Here is a 21,514-nt window from a genome sequence, read left to right as displayed (position 1 = left end):
TGTCAAGTAAGAAGCTGCTGTCAATTGACCCATCGGCTTCTCCTGAGATTTTGAGAGATTATGGCTTCTGGATGATGAGATGGTATTTGAAGTTGATAACTTAATCAACGTCCATAGCACACACTCCGGAAGCATTGATTATGATAAGGGCACATTCTATGCACAGCTCGAAGGTGACGACGACGTCAAAACCATCTTAGGAGCACTAGTGGAGCTAAGCTGGGGCACGATGTGGCACGTGACTCATCAAATCCAATATTTTCCCTGAACTTTAGTTATATACGCCAAAATTACTTTGAAAAAAACTGAATTTCCCAGAGTTTCAGGGTTATTCCAGAAAGAATTATTGGATAAATCTTGGAATTTCTTTGGAAACTCTGATAGGTATCTATTCGTGAATTCTATTGGGAATTCCTTCATAAATTCCTGCAAAAATTTCAAGAATTTCCTCTTGGAATTCTTTCGGCAAGTTACTTTGGAAATACATCTTTTTAGTACATCAAAATATTCCTTCAAAAATTCGTTCAAAGATTTCTTAAAAAATTCCTTCGGAAATTGTTTAAAAAATGATTTTGAGAAGTAATTCTATCGGAAATTACTATGAAAATTTGGTCGGAACTCTTACTTTGGAATTACCTACGGAAAATGCTTCAGGAGCATTCCTTTGGAAATTTCTTTAAGATTTCTTTTGGAAATGCTTAAGGAATATCTGCGGAAATTGGTTTAGGAATTCAATCGAACTTTTTTTTAGAAATTGCTTCAGCAATTATTTCAAGAGTGTTTAAAATAAATTCTACCAGTATTCCTATTATTATTGATGTTGTTATTATTATTATTGGAGTTCTTACGAAATTTCTTCAGAACTTCATCCAGGAATTCTTTCGATTTTTTAAATTCTTTCGGTTCAGGCAATGTAACTAGTAATTCCTTGAAACTTTCGGATTTTCCTTTAAGATTTTTTTCGTTAGTCATTTCTGAAATTCATTGAGAAATTCTTTTAGGATCATTCGGAAATTACTTTCAGAGTTCTTTTGTAAATTTCATCTGGACATTCCTTTAAAATTTTCCATTAGAAAATCATCCGTAAACTCCTTCAGTATTTCCCATTTCATACTTCAATAAAATATCGGAAAAAAATCATCCGAATTTGTTTTCTGAATAGTTCCTGCAGAGGAATTTCGGAATAAATTTCATATGGTTTTACTACTAGAATTTCCGAAGGATTTCCTGGAGGAATTTTCTAAGTTATTTCCGAAGATTGTTTTTTGTGTTTGACTAAATGGTCTGGGTTCTGCCAAATCGCACCAAGCGCCAACAAAAAAATTACTAATTTTTCTGACCAAGCTTACGTTTAGCAGATATAATTGATCGAAAATCGCATCGGATATCCCTCGACCCAAAACTGAGGATGTCCTGGAACACATGTACGCTTGGTGTGGTTTGGAAGAACCCGACCAAATGATGCTGGAAAAAACCGGAATGGTGAGTATAACACTGGTCGATAATAACATTGAAAAGACATAATTTTTTCGCAGAAAGCATGCTTTAGTCGAATATGGAGCGATGATACAGTGAGCTCTCCCTTATCCGATATTGAAGGTACCATCGAGTTAGGGAGGTATCGAGATAGAGAACACCTTTATGGTGAATGGTCATTTGGCCGAAAGGATCAGTTGGCTGAACGTTATTTGGCCGAATAATTAGAATTGTTCTCTTATTAAGTGAAGTGAGAAGAGAGATATTCGAAGTGAATAGTGAAAAGTGAGAAATGATATGCTCGAATTGAGTACAGAGTAGTAAGAAGTGAGTACTGAGAAATGGAAGTGAGTACTGAGTAGTTAGATGTGTGCAGTAACAAGTGAGACGTGCGTAGTGAGAAGTACGAAATGAGTAAGGAGACATGAGTGGTGAAAGTGAAATGCGACAGTTACGAAGTGAGAAGTAGGAAGTTAGGGGTGAGGAAAACAGAAATAAGAGGTGAGAAGTAAGAGAAAAGATAGGGGAAGGAGAAAGAAGAAAAAAAGGAAGAAATGAGAAAATAGTAGGAAGAAGGAAATTGGAAAGAATTTGGATTATTTTCAAATTTTAAATTCTCACATCTTACTTTTACTTGTCACATCTGACTTCTAATTTCTCACTTCTTGTTTCTCACATCTCATTTCTCCACTTCTCGCTTCACACTTCTTTCTTTTCACTTTTCACTCCTCATTTCTCACTTCTAACTTCGCATTGAGCACTTTTCACTTAGCACTTCTCATTATTCGTTTCTCTCTTATCATCTCACAGTTCACACTTTTCACTCCTCACTTCTCGCTTTTCACTTTCACTTTGCACTTTTCACTTCTCACTTCTTACATTCTCACTTCTCAGTTCTAACTTCTTATTTAGCACTTCTCAATTCCCTCTTTTCATTTCTCACTTCTCACTTTTTACTTCTCACTTCTTACTTATTACTTCTTGGTAATCACATTTAACTCTCACTACTCACTTCTCATTTCTCACATTTCATTTCTCGCTTCTCATTTCTCACTTATCACTTCTCAATTCTGCCTTCTCACGATCTCTACTTACTTTTCACTCCTAACTTCTCATTTAGCACTTTTCACTTAGCACTTCTTACTACTCATTTCTGTTTTATCATTTCTCATTTCTTACTTTTCACTTCTCATTTCTCACTTCTCACTTCTCATTTCTCACTTTTCACTTTTCACTTCTCACAATCAGTACTCACTTCTTATTTCGCTCTTGTCAACTCTCATCTCTCATTTCTCACTTCTTACTTCTCAATTTTTACTTTGCACTTCTCACTTTTCACTTCTTACTTTTTTCTTCTCTTTTCGAGCTCCTCACATAGAATTTCTCACTTGTAACTTCTCATTTCTCTTTTTTCACTTTTTACTTCTCCCTTTTCATTTATAATTACTAACTTCTCATTAATCTTTTATCATTACTCACAATCTAAGTTTTTTTAGGGAGATCGAAGCAGGTTGTGATAAAGAGCGGACGCGGAAAATTTTCATCCGTCATTTTTTTCGATGCAAAAGTGATTTTTTTTTTGTTTTCGCTTCAAATTGGCTTTGCATACGTTTCTTTAGTTCTTGATAGAAAATATTTTCGAAGGTCTCACTATTAATTGGACTTAAGAGCAGCGAGACATTTGATCCGGCATTTGATCTGTATTTACTTCAATAAACACTTTTTTAATGTGCCACTACACACCTTCTCAAATCTCCCGGTGAAAATGAGGGAAACCATATTGATTTTAACTTTGGGATTTGCGGCTTTTCAGTCTCACAAAAATCGAGACGACACGTAGGTTTAGTTTCCTACGTTTCGGCCCTTGGTCTTGGCCTTCCTTAGGGATTTAATTGATTTTCAAAAACATTCATGTTATAATGTTTGAAACTGCCCTCGATTTTTCGTCTCATCTTTTCAGGATTCAAGAATTCCATTGTTAATTATTTGAACACTTCCTACTTTCAAATGCTTAAAGACATTGACAAAATACTATAACGTACTACAACCAATTTTAATGCAGCAACAGCCATGAGAGTAACAGCAACCGGAACATCCACAGGCACTAACCCCAAGAGAACTTTTGCAGCTGCCAAATCAGCCACAGTTGGGCGAACTGTTGGGCAATGCGATCACGTCTTAAATGGAAGCGAAGGAGGATCATACAGAACTCTGGACGAACTAAATTGGTGAGCACGTTCCAGTTCTTATTGCTTCGCCAACATATAAATTTATTAAATTGAACACTAAATACGTACAGGGCATCGTTTGCTGCTATTGCCGCGGATATTGTGGGAGTCCCAGTATCCGGTTCACGCTCTAGTTAGCAACGGTGGCTCTTCTCAACCTTCTACTCCCTGAGTAGTTAGTACGAATAAAGGCGTCCTTGTGAAGTTTTGCTGTACCTGTTATGAACAACTAGTACATCCCATAACTACAATCCTTTTCGTAGTACTAGTCTTCGTAACAAAAAGAGCACCATTACGGAACATGAGATCTGATCAAATTATTCTTAGTACTACTTAATCAACACCCCCAGCTGGGTGAGGGATAGAGGATGAAGCACACACACTCGCAATCTAAGTTTTTTAAACTCTTCCGGCAAATGGCCAAACACCTTGTATGTCGTACATGTGAACTGTCTCTGACAACATCGAGTTGGCGAGGTGAAAATATATTGGAAAGTGAACGCCTTCCCGGATTATGGCAATAAAGGATATGATCCCTTCTTTAAAAGACAGGCTCTATTCCGGACAAAGGCAATGGTTGATGTGTTCCCTGTTTTAGAAGATGGAATTTGCGCAGAATAAGACAATGGTGAATGTGATTAGTCCTTTAAATGTAGGCGTTTGCCTGGAAAAAGACAATGGTAAATTTAATCCCTTCTTGCAAAAAAAGGCTTTAAAAGTAAGCATTTGTCCGAAATGTGGCAATATTGAATTTGATCCCTTTGAAAACCCGCGAAATTAACCTTTCCCGTCAATTATTTTATTCCATTCTATTGTATCAGTCGATTTCTTGACCTCTTGATTTCTCGAATTTTTTTTAAAGTGCAAAGTCCGAAGTTGGTCGAATGTTGAGCCAAAATTAAATTGAAGAACAATTTTGTTTTTCTTTCAAATTTTAAAAATAGTTGGAAATGTAAAAAATATGGATTTTTTAGGAAAATTTATCCTAAATAAGAGAATTAATCGATTGCCCCAATAAAATTGTTTGACGGGAAAAGTAAATTTGGCCGCAAAGAATATTCAATAGGACGAGACCAGTGGCATTCTAGCTAAAATTCCGCTTGAGGCTCTTTCAAATCATTCCAACAACACTAATACACCTGCTGGTATAAATTGCAATATTGACACTATCAGACGAGAGGTGGCGATGCTGCGTATTTATATCAATGTGATTTTGCATATACAGCAGTGACAACTGTTGTTGAATGGCGTAAGTAATGAATGTTACTTTTGTACACTCTAGGTGGAGAGCAGTCATAAAGAAATTTGTAGTAAACCGCTCGAGTTTAGTATGGAACTGTAATCAGATCTCATTTATTGCTTAAAGTTACAAAATGCAATAAGGGTATAAAAAATCAGAAAAATATTTGTAGCTTTTCTACCTAGGTCACATATCGCTGTGATGCGTAGTTAGTGAGAACGGGCCATTTGTCCATACAAGAAAATTAATTTTACTACAAATGTTGTGGCGCCATCTCTTTCAACCAGCACATTTGGCCTTGTCCTATTATTCGGAATGTGCGCGCCAAACTGCCAACCGAACGCTATGTGGGCTGTTGGTTCAAAGCACACAAAACTAACAACACGAATGAATAGAGGCTACACACGATGCTCTGCTTTAGGTGGTCTTGCGGTCCAACTAAGTGCTTTTGACCAGTAATGCAAAGAAATAATAATAAAAAAAATGAAATTAATAAACGCAACAATTTAAATACCATATGGAATCTACATTGTCTAATTTTTTGTACCGAAATATAATTTACCGCGAAATAGCCGAGAATTTCCAAATTTTCTGAATTGGCTGCCCGCGAAATTTAGAAAATTTTGCCGCGATTTTCCACCACCCCTATTTATGAGCAATAGAAGCTTGTTTACAACATATGTGCTACCTGAGTGACCTGGATAAATCAATGATGTGATCTCTTCTGTGGAAGCAGTTCTGTTGTTTTGTTTGTCCGTTTTTCCGAAAATATCTCTCCGGTCTAAATTTATCATAACATATCCTCGATTTACCTTCTCTAGGTGGAGAGTTCCAAATAATGCCCAATGTCAGTCATGCCAAATGACCCGCTCTTTTGTTGCAGTTCAAGCTTATGCCAAATGTTCGTTAAGTCAAACGACCGTTATGCCAAATGACCTTTATGCCAAATTACTATATGCCAAATGACCCAAACCAGCATAAATACGGTTTCAGAGCTCATCACGATGAACTATGAAAAATTGGTCACTAGTTTGTACAGACTTATTATAAGACTATAATATTCACTCAAAATTCTGGAAACAAAACAGCTACCGGAGGAGTGAAAGAAAGGGATCAAGTGTCCCATCTACAAGAAAAGCGACAAGCTGTATTGTGAGAAATTTCGAGCTATCAACATCCTAAATGCCGCCTACAAAGTGATGTATTCAGTGTGCCTTCCATCATCAAAATCATAGGTGACGCCTTTGAAATTCCAAACAATCCTATGTTTCCAGCAATAAGGGGTTCACCTGTCATAAGACGAGTTTATACAATCCCATCGAATTCCACCACTTAATTGTATCTTGACAGATACGTATTTCGACCTCAACAGTAAGGCCGTCTTCAGTGTCTCGTACTTGACTCGACGGCCTTACTGTTGAGGTCGAAATACGTATCTGTCAAGATACAATTAAGTGGTGGAATTCAATGGGATTGTATAAACTCGTCTTATGACAGGTGAAAACATTCCACTAAATAGCTCAAAATAATTTTCTTATCAATAAGGAGTTGTTTTATCTGCGGAACTCTTTATAAAAGATGAAAACTTCCACGCAGGTGTATTCCAGAACAGTGGAGTCACGTTCCAGGAATACAAAATAAATAACGCACCTAGGTGAATCGTTGCCTCAGTCCTCGGCCGTTGACGCCCATGATAGATAACTCTAATGATCGGAAGCACCGCAACATTTTCTTCATTAGGTTCGAATTTGCAGAACCATCCGAAATCTGATCAATAAAAAAACGTGTTTGACCGATTTCTTGCTTAACTTTTCAAAAGGACCTAAGTAACATTTTTTTCATGAAAAAATTTAAGTACTGCAATCAAAAGCTTTCATGTTTTTCTGTTGATTGCGCTATTCAAATAAATTCATGAAAAAAATGTTACTTAGGTCCTTTTGAAAAATTAAGCGAGATTTGATCATCTCAAGACAAAATTTTCAAAACGACTTATCTGCTTTTGTCAACAAAGATTCAAACGACGATTTGACGAATCTGATAGCTCTCTCACGCAAACTAACACCATCAACAGGTAGCGGAAATCTTCGCCTACCTATTGGTGGTGTTGGTTTGCATGGGAGAGCTGTCAGGCTTGTCAAATCTTTGTTTGAATCTTTGTTTACAAAAACAGATAAGTCGTTTTGAAAATTTTGTCTTGATCTATGAATTTTGAGTCGTCTTCCAACACTGGGTGAAATCATGTGAATAGTTCGTCTATTTATTGCTTACGTGACTGTATTTTGCTAATTGATAAGCTGATAAGAAAGGACCCCAAGAGTAGGCAAAAAGTTATCGCCTCAATTTTACTCAGCTCAAAATAATCTCTTCTAAAAAAATAAATCTGGCAATTATTGTATAAAATCTTGGTTTTAATACAAGAAACGTAAGCTTTTTATATAGCCACCCACGATTTGTACAATCACATATGCTATGCTATGCTATGCTAGAAACGTAAGCTTTTTATACAGATAGGTACTGTATGAAAATAAAACAAAACCGTAAGGTTTCAGTACAAATATTGCATTAAAATCTTCCGAAATTGTATATGCCAAAATTTTATCCAGTTTGTGTAAGGTTATTGTATTAAAATCTACCATCCGCTGGTTCTGATGACAAATTAACCTTCGGGAAATTTAACCGGACAAATTAACCTTTACCGTTGTAAAAAGTACAACTGATATGTTTTTCCAGTGATATGAGCTGCACTGAACACTGAATTAGATCAACCTATTTCGAGCTGCATCGAATTCGTGATCGAAATAACCTCTCTTAACTACTTTCTGATCGTAAAATCACATCAGTCGCACCTCATTCGGGTTCACGGTCCATGTTAGAAGCATATAAACTGTTTTGTGCTCTATTAGATTCTCCTCCACCAAATTCGGTGGAGGTCGTGCTATAACGTGTCGAAACCATAATTTAAATGCATCATTGTCAAAAACGATCCGTACTTCATTCAATTATGAATCACTACCCAACCACTACCTAGCTACAATGTCACATTGAAAGCGAAACCGGCATGGCAGGAGATCCCAAGTCGATAAGCCGAATTTTGTAATTATGCATGGGAGCTGCCCACTCGACTCAATGGCCATCCAATGCATGAATATCAAACGTGCATTAGTTGCATTCATTCACGTAATTTACTATGACCAGGGGATTTGAGGAAGTGACGACGCGTCACGAGCATAAAAAGTAATGGAAGGTTTTAAATATTTCTTCCGCTTGATGGCAGTGATTTCTCTAAGGTTGTAGTCAGCAAGTTTGTTTCATCGTCGGTTTGCATAAATCATTGTCCCCAAACACTTCAATAATGTTGTGAAGCTTCAAGAAGCTGAAGAATCACAACGACGCCGACTGAAATTAAGCTCAGACCCACTAGGATGAGCCGCAGACTTACTTTTTACTCAGCCACTTATGTGTGAATCTGGAATTCAACTGGAAACAAAGTAGATCAGGAGTTAAGAATGATCTAAACTTTCTTGGTTATAGTACGCTAGAAACCAGCAAATTTTAATCGCATGCCTTCCTATTATTCGAATCAACAAAAAACGTATTTACAAATAATCAAAATAAATCCCGCATCAATGGAGTCGTATCTTTACCCTTATCGCAACTCGCGTTTTCCCATAAAAAGTGACAGTTTAATGAAAAGCCCACTATATCAATACCAATTACTTACCTGTTGCGAATTAAGTGATATTTTTCACCCTTTGTCGCCGTTCGTCGTTTCTTTTCCTTTATTAGCTTTGTGGCGTGTGTTGTTCAATTTTGCTGCACTACGTACATAGGTGGGCACTCTTTTAATTGTCACTAAGGGTACGATGGGCTGCCGTGTCTGCATGCAATGTCACCGCCTGCTTTCTGGCTGGGGTCAGCTGGCGCTGATTCACAATCTTGAAAAGCCAGAAAATAAATAAAAAAGTAATCACGAATTATTTACTTCGCCTGTACTAGCATGTATATGTGAATTTATGTGTATTTGTGTATTTATGTGTGCATAATACACAATTGCTTGATTTCAACACATTTTTACGTGAACGGAAACACTGTGCGTCTCATGCAAAGCATAAGGATTCTTCCCTTCTTAAGTAACGTAATCTACCACTTTCCCCAAGAAGTTGCGGGCAATACGTTTGGTCCTACGAATCTAGTTTGAATTGAAACACGACATAAAGTTTCGCCAAACGGCGGCAGAAGAATATGCATCCATTATTGGGGCGCCTTCAGTTTTGGAGGGCCAATTGCCGGTGCACGCTCGACTGTCCACCGTAGACTTCTGGTAAATACATTTGGGTAAACAAACATGCAGTCGCGTAGCCGTTCGCGCGCCGTTTTGTCATTCTACGCGCGTGCCGTCGTTCAACTGTAGTGAAGTTTAGGAGCCGGCGATCGGTGACAGCTCAATCCCTTCCCGTTGCTCACGCGTCGCTGCGGCGACACCGACATTCACGATCGCATGCCAACGATCTGACGAACGAAAATAGGCCATCAATTGTCTTCTTCGTAAGTCTCGTGATTCAAGTGCACATGTTTCATGCAGTTTTATGAGGAGCAAATGTAGAATATATTAGATTTTCAGTAATTCTCAAATACCTAATCTCCTACTTGATAAGTAATTAATCACTTTACTACCATTCTACGCATAATTGTCCCATGTTACCTTTAATGAAAAAAAAAATCCAAACTCGAGTCGATTTGTCCTACTGAAAAAATGAAGTAGATGTTTGATGATAATGGCGACGGAAAATCGTTTACATAAGTAATGATCCGTTTTATCACCCCCTCACCCCCCGATGCTTAACGCCTTTTGTGCATCCCCTCATATTTACCGTGTTTGAGATGGCCATAACAAAAATAGACCTAAAATTATGTATATTAGGCGAAAAACGTGTTTAAATAACAGATAGGAAACGAAATTTTCCACATTTTGATGAAACATCTAACATTTCAGCGAGGCAAAATGTCCTAGTGAGACTAACTTGCAATGTACTACGCGTCTCCACGCACTGTCCATATCAAAATGCTGATTCACCGACGCGTGATGCGTTGTTCCCAAAGAGCTTTCGGGTTCCGAATGGAATTCCGTTCGAATTCCGGATGGAATCCCGTTCGGATTCCGGATGGAATCCCGTTCGGATTCCGAATGGAATCCCGTGCGGATTCCGAATGGAATCCCGTGCGGATTCCGAATGGAATCCCGTGCGGATTCCGAATGGAATCCCGTGCGGATTCCGAATGGAATCCCGTTCGGATTCCGAATGGAATCCCGTGCGGATTCCGAATGGAATCCCGTGCGGATTCCGAATGGAATCCCGTGCGGATTCCGAATGGAATCCCGTGCGGATTCCGAATGGAATCCCGTGCGGATTCCGAATGGAATCCCGTGCGGATTCCGAATGGAATCCCGTGCGGATTCCGAATGGAATCCCGTGCGGATTCTGGATGGATCTCCGTGCGGATTCCGAATGGAATCCCGTGCGGATTCCGAATGGAATCCCGTGCGGATTCCGAATGGAATCCCGTGCGGATTCCGAATGGAATCCCGTGCGGATTCCGAATGGAATCCCGTGCGGATTCCGAATGGAATCCCGTGCGGATTCCGAATGGAATCCCGTGCGGATTCCGAATGGAATCCCGTGCGGATTCCGAATGGAATCCCGTGCGGATTCCGAATGGAATCCCGTGCGGATTCCGAATGGAATCCCGTGCGGATTCCGAATGGAATCCCGTGCGGATTCCGAATGGAATCCCGTTCGGATTCCGAATGGAATCCCGTTCGGATTCCGAATGGAATCCCGTTCGGATTCCGAATGGAATCCCGTTCGGATTCCGAATGGAATCCCGTTCGGATTCCGAATGGAATCCCGTTCGGATTCCGAATGGAATCCCGTTCGGATTCCGAATGGAATCCCGTTCGGATTCCGAATGGAATCCCGTTCGGATTCCGAATGGAATCCCGTTCGGATTCCGAATGGAATCCCGTTCGGATTCCGAATGGAATCCCTGCTGGATTCCGAATGGAATCCCTGCTGGATTCCGAATGGAATCCCGTTCGGATTCCGAATGGAATCCCGTTCGGATTCCGAATGGAATCCCGTTCGGATTCCGAATGGAATCCCGTTCGGATTCCGAATGGAATCCCGCTCGGATTCCGAATGGAATCCCGTTCGGATTCCGAATGGAATCCCGTTCGGATTCCGAATGGAATCCCGTTCGGATTCCGAATGGAATCCCGCTCGGATTCCGAATGGAATCCCGTTCGGATTCCGAATGGAATCCCGTTCGGATTCCGAATGGAATCCCGTTCGGATTCCGAATGGAATCCCGTTCGGATTCCGAATGGAATCCCGTTCGGATTCCGAATGGAATCCCGTTCGGATTCCGAATGGAATCCCGTTCGGATTCCGAATGGAATCCAGACCGGACTCCGAATGGAATCCGTTCAGTTCCGCATGGAATCCCGTTCCGTTCCGAATGGAATCCCGTTCGGATTCCGAATGGAATCCCGTTCGGATTCCGAATGGAATCCCGTTCGGATTCCGAATGGAATCCCGTTCGGATTCCGAATGGAATCCCGTTCGGATTCCGAATGGAATCCCGTTCGGATTCCGAATGGAATCCCGTTCGGATTCCGAATGGAATCCCGTTCGGATTCCGAATGGAATCCCGTTCGGATTCCGAATGGAATCCTATTCGGATACCGAATGGAATCCTGCCCGGATTCCGAATGGAATCCTGCCCGGATTCCGAATGGAATCCTGCCTAGGTTCCGAATGGAATCCCGTGCGGATTCCGAATGGAATCCCGTTCGGATTCCGAATGGAATCCCGTTCGGATTCCGAATGGAATCCCGTTCGGATTCCGAATGGAATCCCGTTCGGATTCCGAATGGAATCCTGTTCGGATTCCGAATGGAATCCCGTTCGGATTCCGAATGGAATCCCGTTCGGATTCCGAATGGAATCCGTCGGGATTCCGAATGGAATCCCGTTCGGATTCCGAATGGAATCCCGTTCGGATTCCGAATGGAATCCTGTTCGGATTCCGAATGGAATCCCGTTCGGATTCCGAATGGAATCCCGTTCGGATTCCGAATGGAATCCCGTTCGGATTCCGAATGGAATCCCGTTCGGATTCCGAATGGAATCCCGTTCGGATTCCGAATGGAATCCCGTTCGGATTCCGAATGGAATCCGGTTCGGATTCCGAATGGAATCCGGTTCGGATTCCGAATGGAATCCGGTTCGGATTCCGAATGGAATCCGGTTCGGATTCCGAATGGAATCCGGTTCGGATTCCGAATGGAATCCGGTTCGGATTCCGAATGGAATCCGGTTCGGATTCCGAATGGAATCCCGTTTGGATTCCGATTGGAATCCCGTTCGGATTCCGATTGGAATCCCGTTCGGATTCCGAATGGAATCCTGTTCGGATTCCGGATGGAATCCTGTTCGGATTCCGGATGGAATCCTGTTCGGATTCCGGATGGAATCCTGTTCGGATTCCGAATGGAATCCCGTTCGGATTCCGAATGGAATCCCGTTCGGATTCCGAATGGAATCCCGTTCGGATTCCGAATGGAATCCCGTTCGGATTCCGAATGGAATCCCGTTCGGATTCCGAATGGAATCCCGTTCGGATTCCGAAATGGAATCCCGTTCGGATTCCGAAATGGAATCCCGTTCGGATTCCGAATGGAATCCCGTTCGGATTCCGAATGGAATCATGCTCGGATTCCGAATGGAATCCCGTTCGATTCCGAATGGAATACGGTTAGGATTCCCAGTGGAATCCGGTTCAGATTCCCAGTGGAATCCGGTTCAGATTCCCAGTGGAATCCGGTTCAGATTCCCAGTGGAATCCGGTTCAGATTCCCAGTGGAATACGGTTCGGATTCCGAATGGAATCCCGTTCGGATTCCGAATGGAATCCCGTTCGGATTCCGAATGGAATCCCGTTCGGATTCCGAATGGAATCCCGTTCGGATTCCGAATGGAATCCCGTTCGGATTCCGAATGGAATCCCGTTCGGATTCCGAATGGAATCCGGTTCGGATTCCGAATGGAATCCGGTTCGGATTCCGAATGGAATCCCGTTCGATTCCGAATGGAATTCCGTTCGGATTCCGAATGGAATCCCGTTCGGATTCCGAATGGAATCCGTTCGGATTCCGAATGGAATCCTGCCCGGATTCCGAATGGAATCCCGTTCGATTCCGAATGGAACCTGCCCGATTCCGGATGGAATCCTGTTCGGACTCCGGATGGAATCCTGTTCGGACTCCGGATGGAATCCTGTTCGGACTCCGGATGGAATCCTGTTTGGACTTCGAATGGAATCCTGTTCGGATTCCGAATGGAATCCCGTTCGGATTCCGAATGGAATCCCGTTCGGATTCCGAATGGAATCCCGTTCGGATTCCGAATGGAATCCCGTTCGGATTCCGAATGGAATCCCGTTCGGATTCCGAATCGAATCCCGGTCGGACTCCGAATGGCATCCGTTCGGATTCCGAATGGAATCCCGTTCGAATTCCGAATGGAATCCCGTTCGGATTCCGAATAGAATCCTGACTGAATTACGAATGGAATCCCGTTCGGATTCCGAATGGAATCCCGTTCGGATTCCGAATGGAATCCCGTTCGGATTCCGAATGGGATCCGAGTGGGGTTCCCGGTGGAAGCCGGATCGGATTCCGAATGGAATCCCGTTCGGATTCCGAATGGAATCCGTTCGGATTCCGAATGGAATCCCGTTCGGATTCCGAATGGAATCCCGTTCGGATTCCGAATGGAATCCCGTTCGGATTCCGAATGGAATCCCGTTCGGATTCCGAATGGAATCCCGTTCGGATTCCGAATGGAATCCCGTTCGGATTCCGAATGGAATCCCGTTCGGATTCCGAATGGAATCCCGTTCGGATTCCGAATGGAATCCCGTTCGGATTTCGAATGGAATCCCGTTCGGATTACGAATGGAATCCCGTTCGGATTCCGAATGGAATCCCGTTCGAATTCCGAATGAAATCCTTTTTGGATTCCGAGTGGAATCCCTTTTGGATTCCGAGAGGAATCCCTTCGTCCCCATTTTGCAACTCCAACCATTTTTGTATAAAATCTTGTTATATACAATACTGCAAAGGTTTTAATACAAGTAATATAAGTTTTTTTTACAGAGATACACGCAAAAAAAAGCGTTCCCGAATTCGTGAACCAGCAAAAATACACCGTGATTTAAATCATGAATTCGGGAACACCAGTCACGTTTTCCAGAACGTTCCAGAAAACGTGACTTTGTTCCCGAATCCGTGGCTGTTGTTCATGAAAAAATACACCGTGAACTTGTCAGCTCACGAATTCATGAACGCTTTTTTTTGCGTGTACTGTATTAAAATAGAACAAAATTGTAAGATTTCAACACAATGGTTGTATTGCAATCTTCTGAAATTGTATATGCCTGAATTCTATACAGTTTCTGTAAGGTTCTTATGCAGAACTATATTAAAATCTACCATTCTCTGGTTGGATGTAGGATCCAAGCAACTAAATGCGATCACATAAATAAAAAAAAACGTTTCAAAGCTCGACCTCAGGCAGGCCCAAATAGACGTCTCTACAGTCTACAACCTAGCTAGCTTTTAGAAAAAAAATCCATCGGTAGTAAATATTCTATGCGATGCGACGGCAGTCTGCTCAAACGTTGGCGACGAATGCTTTCGTTGTCGCAAAACTCGGAGAAATTTGACTAACAAATATATGGGATCGCAGCAGAACCAGCCTGCGCCCACTTCTCTATGAGCCGTCGTCATAGGAATCAAACACTATTTCGATAATTTCATTTGACGGGAGCGTGCTCACCGTCCGCGACAGGAGCACAACGCGGGCTCTTTGGTCTTCGCTGCGATTAGGATCAAGATCTAGTAGATTTAATATAGCTTCGTGTCAACATGTGGAAGTCCGAAGCAGATTTGACACCTTCGTATGATAATTTGCGTTTATTGACCCACTAGGATAGGGCAAAGCGTCGTAAAGTTTTTTATTACCTTTTAGACGACTTAGTGATCTAAAGTGGTGAATCATGTTTTAGACACAGCAAATTGACATTTGTGATTGCGGTAGGAAAGGTTCTTAAACTTTTTGGCTATCCGTGTCGAAAATATTTTTTTAGGAAATATAAAATAGCATATAAAAAGGCTTCTTATTTTCTCCACACCTTTGCTTTGCGAATACAGATGAGTAGGACATAGGTTTTTATTGTCATGCGATTCAATTTCATTATCTTTAAACATGAACAAAATGAAAGCAGGAATCCAGTTAATATTGGTCATTGGAAATCTTTCAGCAACTAGCAATCAACAACGGTCTTTATATTCGGTTGTGGTTCATATCATTGAATAGCAGGTCGAACTGAAGTTAATTAAATTACAACAACAAACTACATATGTTGGACCTAAGAGATGGTGACCGGTTTTATAATGCTTCTATATCTTCATGCTGCTACAATTTAAAATGCCGGTATGATTCCGATTTAAATCACACCTATCAGGCACCTATTAAGCGGTGCGAAATTATGTTCTACAACAAGTTTCATACAATTTCAAACCACAGTAGGTACTCGTATAAAGCAAAACAGAACAAAACCGGTAAAATTTGCTTAGTCTTAGGAATAGTATTGAACCAAACTAGTGCTACTGCGATAGTGTGATGATGTTACCTCATTTTACGTGAAATACAACTCAGTAAAGACATATCGCAAAGTACATAGCTGAAGAATTAATTAAATTCAGTATATCATTAAACCAAGAGTTTGTTCAGAAAGACCCACTGTTAATTTTCCAAGTTCCTCGATGAAAACAAACGATCAATCACTATTGTTGCTAGTATTGTTCTAACGAAGACACAGTGTTGATGCTGTTTACAGAAGGAGAAAATAAACCCACTTCTAATACTGGATCTTGATTCTTATCTCACATCGACCACACGCTCATTCCTATCATCGCATCGTGAGCAAAAAGCACACACCCAACTTAAAGCAAATTATCAAAATAGTTCTGGATGGAAAAGTGGGCGCTGGCTGATGGCTCCGGGACTCATTTGCGAGTCAAATTTATGCTGACGGAAACCTGGCCTTACTGCCTCTATTCAAACTTCAAGATCTGTGCTGAAATAGAAATCCATGAAAGCATTCATCGCTAGCATCATCGTCTATTATCGTCTATTATCGAGAAGAACGTAGGTATTTATATGCCATTGAAGACAGATTCTGTCCACAGAGCAAGCAATGCTTATTGGCATGACGACGAAAACAAATATGTAATAATTAGTCGCTTGGATGCTGCAAATATTAGGCCATTTTTGCGATGCTGGGGAGGTCGTTGAACTTTTGCCATAATATGTCCAATAGTTATTAAACCATTTCAGGACGGGTGAGTCATAGACGTACGTGCTCACCATCCTAGATTTTCTGTATAAAATCATAGAGAAGAGCTAGGTCCAAACTTCTTCAGCAAAATTTGTCATCAGGATGTTTGCATTCCATGAAAAATATCAGAGATTAAGAAACTATTTCCTGAACTCCCACATAACCTTAACTAACAGCATGTGAAAGAACTGTGACTGAAGAAATGATGACCAATATATGCATAATGTCCGACAGCCAAGCAGCTTTGAATGCTCTAAAGTCGGCAACATGCACTTCAAAACAATTTTGGGAATGTATTCAGTCCCTCCAAAAATTGTCTTGTCGGAACCAAGTCAATCTATATTGGGTTCCAGGACACTGTGGAATAGATGGTAACGAAAAAGCTGATATGCTGGCGAGACTCGGATCATCAAGTCGGTTTACAGGACCGGAACCTTTTTGCAGCTTAACAAATTCTTCTTTTCGTATGGAGCTGAAGGTATGGGAATCTATGAAAATAGAAACCAATTTTAGGAACGCAACTAATGCCAGGCAATCGCAACGCTTAATCACTCCAAATTTTTCAATGACTCGCAACATCTTAGAATTATCTAAAAGAGACCTAAGCACTTATACAGGTCTCATTACAGGTCATTGTCCGAGTCGATATCATTTGAAGCTTATAGGGAAACTTCAAAATGATCTTTGTCGCTTCTGTGACATAGAAAAAGAAGACTTGGAGCACATAACATATAAGCATCTTTGCCGTGGAATGTGGTCCTTCCATGATTTTGGAATGCTAGCGAACCTAGCGGTGGAAGTCAAGCTTTACTGAACAACGCGCATTAGACAGAGCAGCATCGCATGCTTTGCTTTCTCTTTCTTTCGCTTTAGATATACGGGAGTGCCATTGGTCGATTGTTGATACAAAAAGTGCCTACTTTGAAATTTGCAGTTTGTTCTATGATATCTATCTGTTTTGTGCTTGGAGCATCTGTTACGCCATTTTCTGGCAATTTTTCGAACAAGACAAAAGTTCTACACAAAGGGGCTTATAAAACTTGAGCTTGGTAGAACAAATCCCATTTCGGTGGTGCATTTCATTCGAAAAACTGAGCCGTGTTGGGGAGAAGCTGTTAGTCAAACAATGGCGATCACTCTCAATAGCGATACGCCATAATGACATAGCTAGAAAAAAGGGGAATATATTACAATAGATCAAAAAAATGGTCGCAGTAATAAAAAATACCCGACAAGGAAAAAAAAACTGTGACTGAAATCCATTTCACACTGTTTGGTAATTTTGAAAACTCAATCCAGTGAAATGGATTTGTACCATTTATCTGTATGCTTGCAACAGTGACTATGTATTTGAAATATAGATGATATTCCAAACCATCCTTAAGTTTTCACTAAAGTTACTCACATAATTGAGCGTACATCCTAAGGTTATGACAGACTGAGTCCCAAAATTACAAAATGCCTGAAAAGTTGGGGGCTCAACCTTAGGGTATAACAAAAAAACTGTTCTACGACAACTCTCAGAAATGGCGGTTGGGGGTAGCCCTGATGCATTCTTTAAAAAAAATCTTTTTTTTATAGGTAACTTTGAAAAAAATAGTATATTAGAAAAGTTTCAATGAAACCCATCCATTTCAAATTTTTTACATTTTATCTAGGGTCTTAACTAGGTTTATACATTATTTACTGATATTTTAAATTCTCTGATATGAGAAGTTTTCCATATATTTTTAATCATCAAGGGGTATCCATAATATCGCTATTGAAAATCAACACACATATAGAAAGATGAGGAATTTTAAAAAGAACACACTGTAGGATCTATCAAGCATGGTCTGACCAGATGGTGTTAGGAGTGTCAAAGAAAGAACAGTTGAGCAGGACGTGTTTTGCACAAATAATTCTGCTAACAACGTAATTTGTCTGTGAAGGAGGGTAGAATTTGTTATAATATAAAATCTGGAGTATTGAAACCTGTGATTCTGAAGGATCTCTTTGTTACTTCCGTATCGTAAGGATTTAATAAATACAGTGACGGCAGAAAATCAATAGAAGTTTGCTATATTTTAAAATTGAATCGACATATTTTATATGAATGTTTCCTAAATTCCGTATTCTTCAGTAATGATGGAGAACATCCAGCGAGGTCGGAAAGAAATTATTGATCGAAAAGACAGCAAGGATTTCTCGCTTAACTCGCTTAGCGCAATCATCAGAACAACATGAAAGCTATTGATTGCTGCATTCAAATTAATTCATGAAAACAATGTTACTTAGGTCCTTTTGAAAAGTTAAGCGAGATTTTTCAACTCAATCAAAGAATTCCTCCTTATTTATGTTTAAATCTGCAATCGATGAACAGTACATAATCAATTTGAAGATAATGCATGACTAGATAGAATTTAATACCTTGATTTTTTCAATAATTTTAGTTTATGGTATGATTTTATTTACAAAAGAAAGGAAGATGCGGTAATGTGTATATTTATTTAGGGTAAAGTGCCCTATAGTGGACCCCCAACCAATAGTGGACCCTCCAGCCATTTTTGCATTATTACAGCACAATGTAAACATTTTGCTATGAAATTCCATCGGGAGAACCTACCTTACAGTCCTATGCTTTGATTACATGCATTGGAAAGGCTATGGAAAGTAAAATTAGATGATTTTTTACAATTCTATAAAAAATAAACTCGAGAGTGTCCATTATTGGAATATTTTGTGGGGTCCATAATAGGGAAGAAGAACGTCCCGAAACGGAACATAAAAATCAAATGAAGTGTCGACTATATGGAAGCAATTTCCTATTATGGACCCTCAGGGGGTTTCCCAACAAACAATTTTAGCTGAATAAGCTAGTTTTCTAGCTGAAGAAAGCTATTTTTAGTTGAATAAACGCTCCATTAGCTTCCAATGTTTGTTGGGTTACTATAGGGCGAATTCAGTCAGACTTTAAAATGTTTATTTCAAAGAATAACGTCGAAAATTTGAGTGTTTTATGTATGAATCGTGAAGACGAGATGCAGAGCTTTATATTAGATATCACGCAAAATTAATATTTTAAGAATTTCCACTCTTTATGCCAGGAAGAGCAAAATTTCGCTACTAGGGGGTCCACTATTGGGCCTATCTTGAGTACGCCTTCTTGAGTACGCCTTCTGTACTGTTGCTGTCTATGGGGTAAGAGCAGCTGTCATAATAAAGTGGAGCATCAAAGAATAAAAACATGTAGGGTTATTTACGGAGCATGAGCATGAGCAGGATAACCGTACAATTCGTAGTTGCTACTCCGTGATTGACTAGAACTTGCGAAATTGCACAGGGAACCAATTGAATGGAGCTTGGGTTTTAGCTATCATTCTCAATGTGCAAATTTCGGAAATTCAATGCATTTTACTAAGTCAATTACGGCGCCGGCCACGTCCTTACGGTCATCAAGGGAAGGAAGGATTATTAGTTCAACTCTCGTTGCTACTAGAGACCGAGTATACCTCTGCATCTCCACGATAGTCTTAGGATAGGATATTGTGTTAGTATGAAGGGATATATTATCTGGATTCACTTTGGTAAGTGATGCGATCTATGGGATAGGAATATATGAATGAGATTTAGAAGTACTAGAGTAATGAGAAAGTATTAAAGTGAATTCTAATGGGATTCATTTTTTACAATTAGAATTTGAATGCTATTGGATTCTAATACCACGCACACGTCTACCATACCATCGCTACCCGCACATCAACCTCACACATTCTTACTTGTATGAGGCCTGCACGAGCATAGCGACCGTATATAGCATTCGTATGCGGGTACAAATGAATACCAATCTATTTTTACATTTTATTTACTGCTACTAAGTAACAGGCAGCTTTTTATAACAATTCTATATTTAGAATCATAGTTGCTAGCAATGAGAATTTGATTTGCAAAGAGATTGAGTTATATGATTAATGAAATTATCTAATAGGAAATAGGAAAGGGCCAGGGATCAAACCCTTAATCTCCTGCTTATGAGGCAGAAGCAGTGGCACAAGGCCACCAAGCACCCTCTACATGTAGGGTTATTTACGGAATAGAAATACTACAGATTCCATTTGAAATCCGGAAAAGATTCCATGTGGAATCCGCATGGATTCCACTTGGAATCCGAAAAGGAATTCATTCAGAATCCGAATGGGATTCCAATCAGAATCCAAATGAGATTCCATTCGGAGTCCGAAAGGGATTCCACACGGAATCTGAAAAGGATTCCATTCGGAAACCGAAAGGGATTTCACTCGAAATCCGAAAGTGATTCCACTCGGAATCTGGAAGGGATTCCAGTCAGATTCCGGAAAGGATTCCACTCGGAATCCGGAAGGGACTCCACTCGAAATCCGGAAAGGATTCCACTCGGAATCCGGTAGGTACTCCACTCAGAATACGGAAGGTATTCCACTCGAAATCCGGAAGGGATTCAAATTTAAATCCAAAAAGTATTTCCACAGATAACAGATATTTAGGCTAGAACAAATTTTATTGAAAATCATGTGTAAACTTTTGAATTGATATACGTTGACCCACTACTGCCATCTACTCAACTGATTGCGGCAGTACATACGAACGCAGCTGATTATCATCCGTTGAACGCAGCCAATATATTTGACAGCCGCATTTGGGCTGCGTTTTCAATAACAATGATCCTTGCGCCATCTCTAATCGATTGCCAAACGCGGTCCCAATTTAAAATACATTTGAATTAACGGTTGTGAATGTTTACACACGTATCGGATGCCAGCCTCAATATCTGTTATCTGTGGTATTTCATTCGGAATCCGGAATTCCAATCAGTATCCAATCAGAAAAAATAGATGAATTTTCCTCGGAATCCGGGAGGATTTGTTAGGAGACCTGTTGCGTGTACAATTGAATCATTTGTTTGAGTAACTAGGTGCATATATCCATTTTACAGAATTTCGAGAAACAAGAATCAATTGTTTTTGAGAAAATTGGTACCGAATCTTTCGGTTTCTTCGATACAGATCAACAATTTTTGGTAAAACTCAACAACCTTGGGCACTTCCAGTGCAAAAACTGCAAGCATTACTTACTGAAAACAGCAACTTTT

The 21,514-nt window shown here is 40.3% G+C and overlaps 1 protein-coding gene across 2 annotated transcripts in view; it reads right to left on the bottom strand.

Moving 5' to 3' along the window:
• LOC134207612 (uncharacterized) overlaps positions 1-21,514 on the bottom strand; it is a 259,390-nt gene that overhangs the window by 197,443 nt on the left and 40,433 nt on the right. The window contains exon 2 of one of the 2 annotated variants that reach the window (XM_062683328.1): positions 8,666-8,879. The exons of the other annotated variant lie outside the window; for it this stretch is intronic. The gene's annotated coding sequence lies outside the window, so the exon portion shown is untranslated. The remainder of the gene's footprint in view (positions 1-8,665; positions 8,880-21,514) is intronic. 2 annotated transcript variants of the gene reach the window in all.

This window comes from Armigeres subalbatus, chromosome 1, assembly GCF_024139115.2.
Source record: "Armigeres subalbatus isolate Guangzhou_Male chromosome 1, GZ_Asu_2, whole genome shotgun sequence".
NCBI classification, from domain to species: Eukaryota; Metazoa; Arthropoda; class Insecta; order Diptera; family Culicidae; genus Armigeres; species Armigeres subalbatus.
This window is presented reverse-complemented; position numbering and strand designations above follow the sequence as displayed.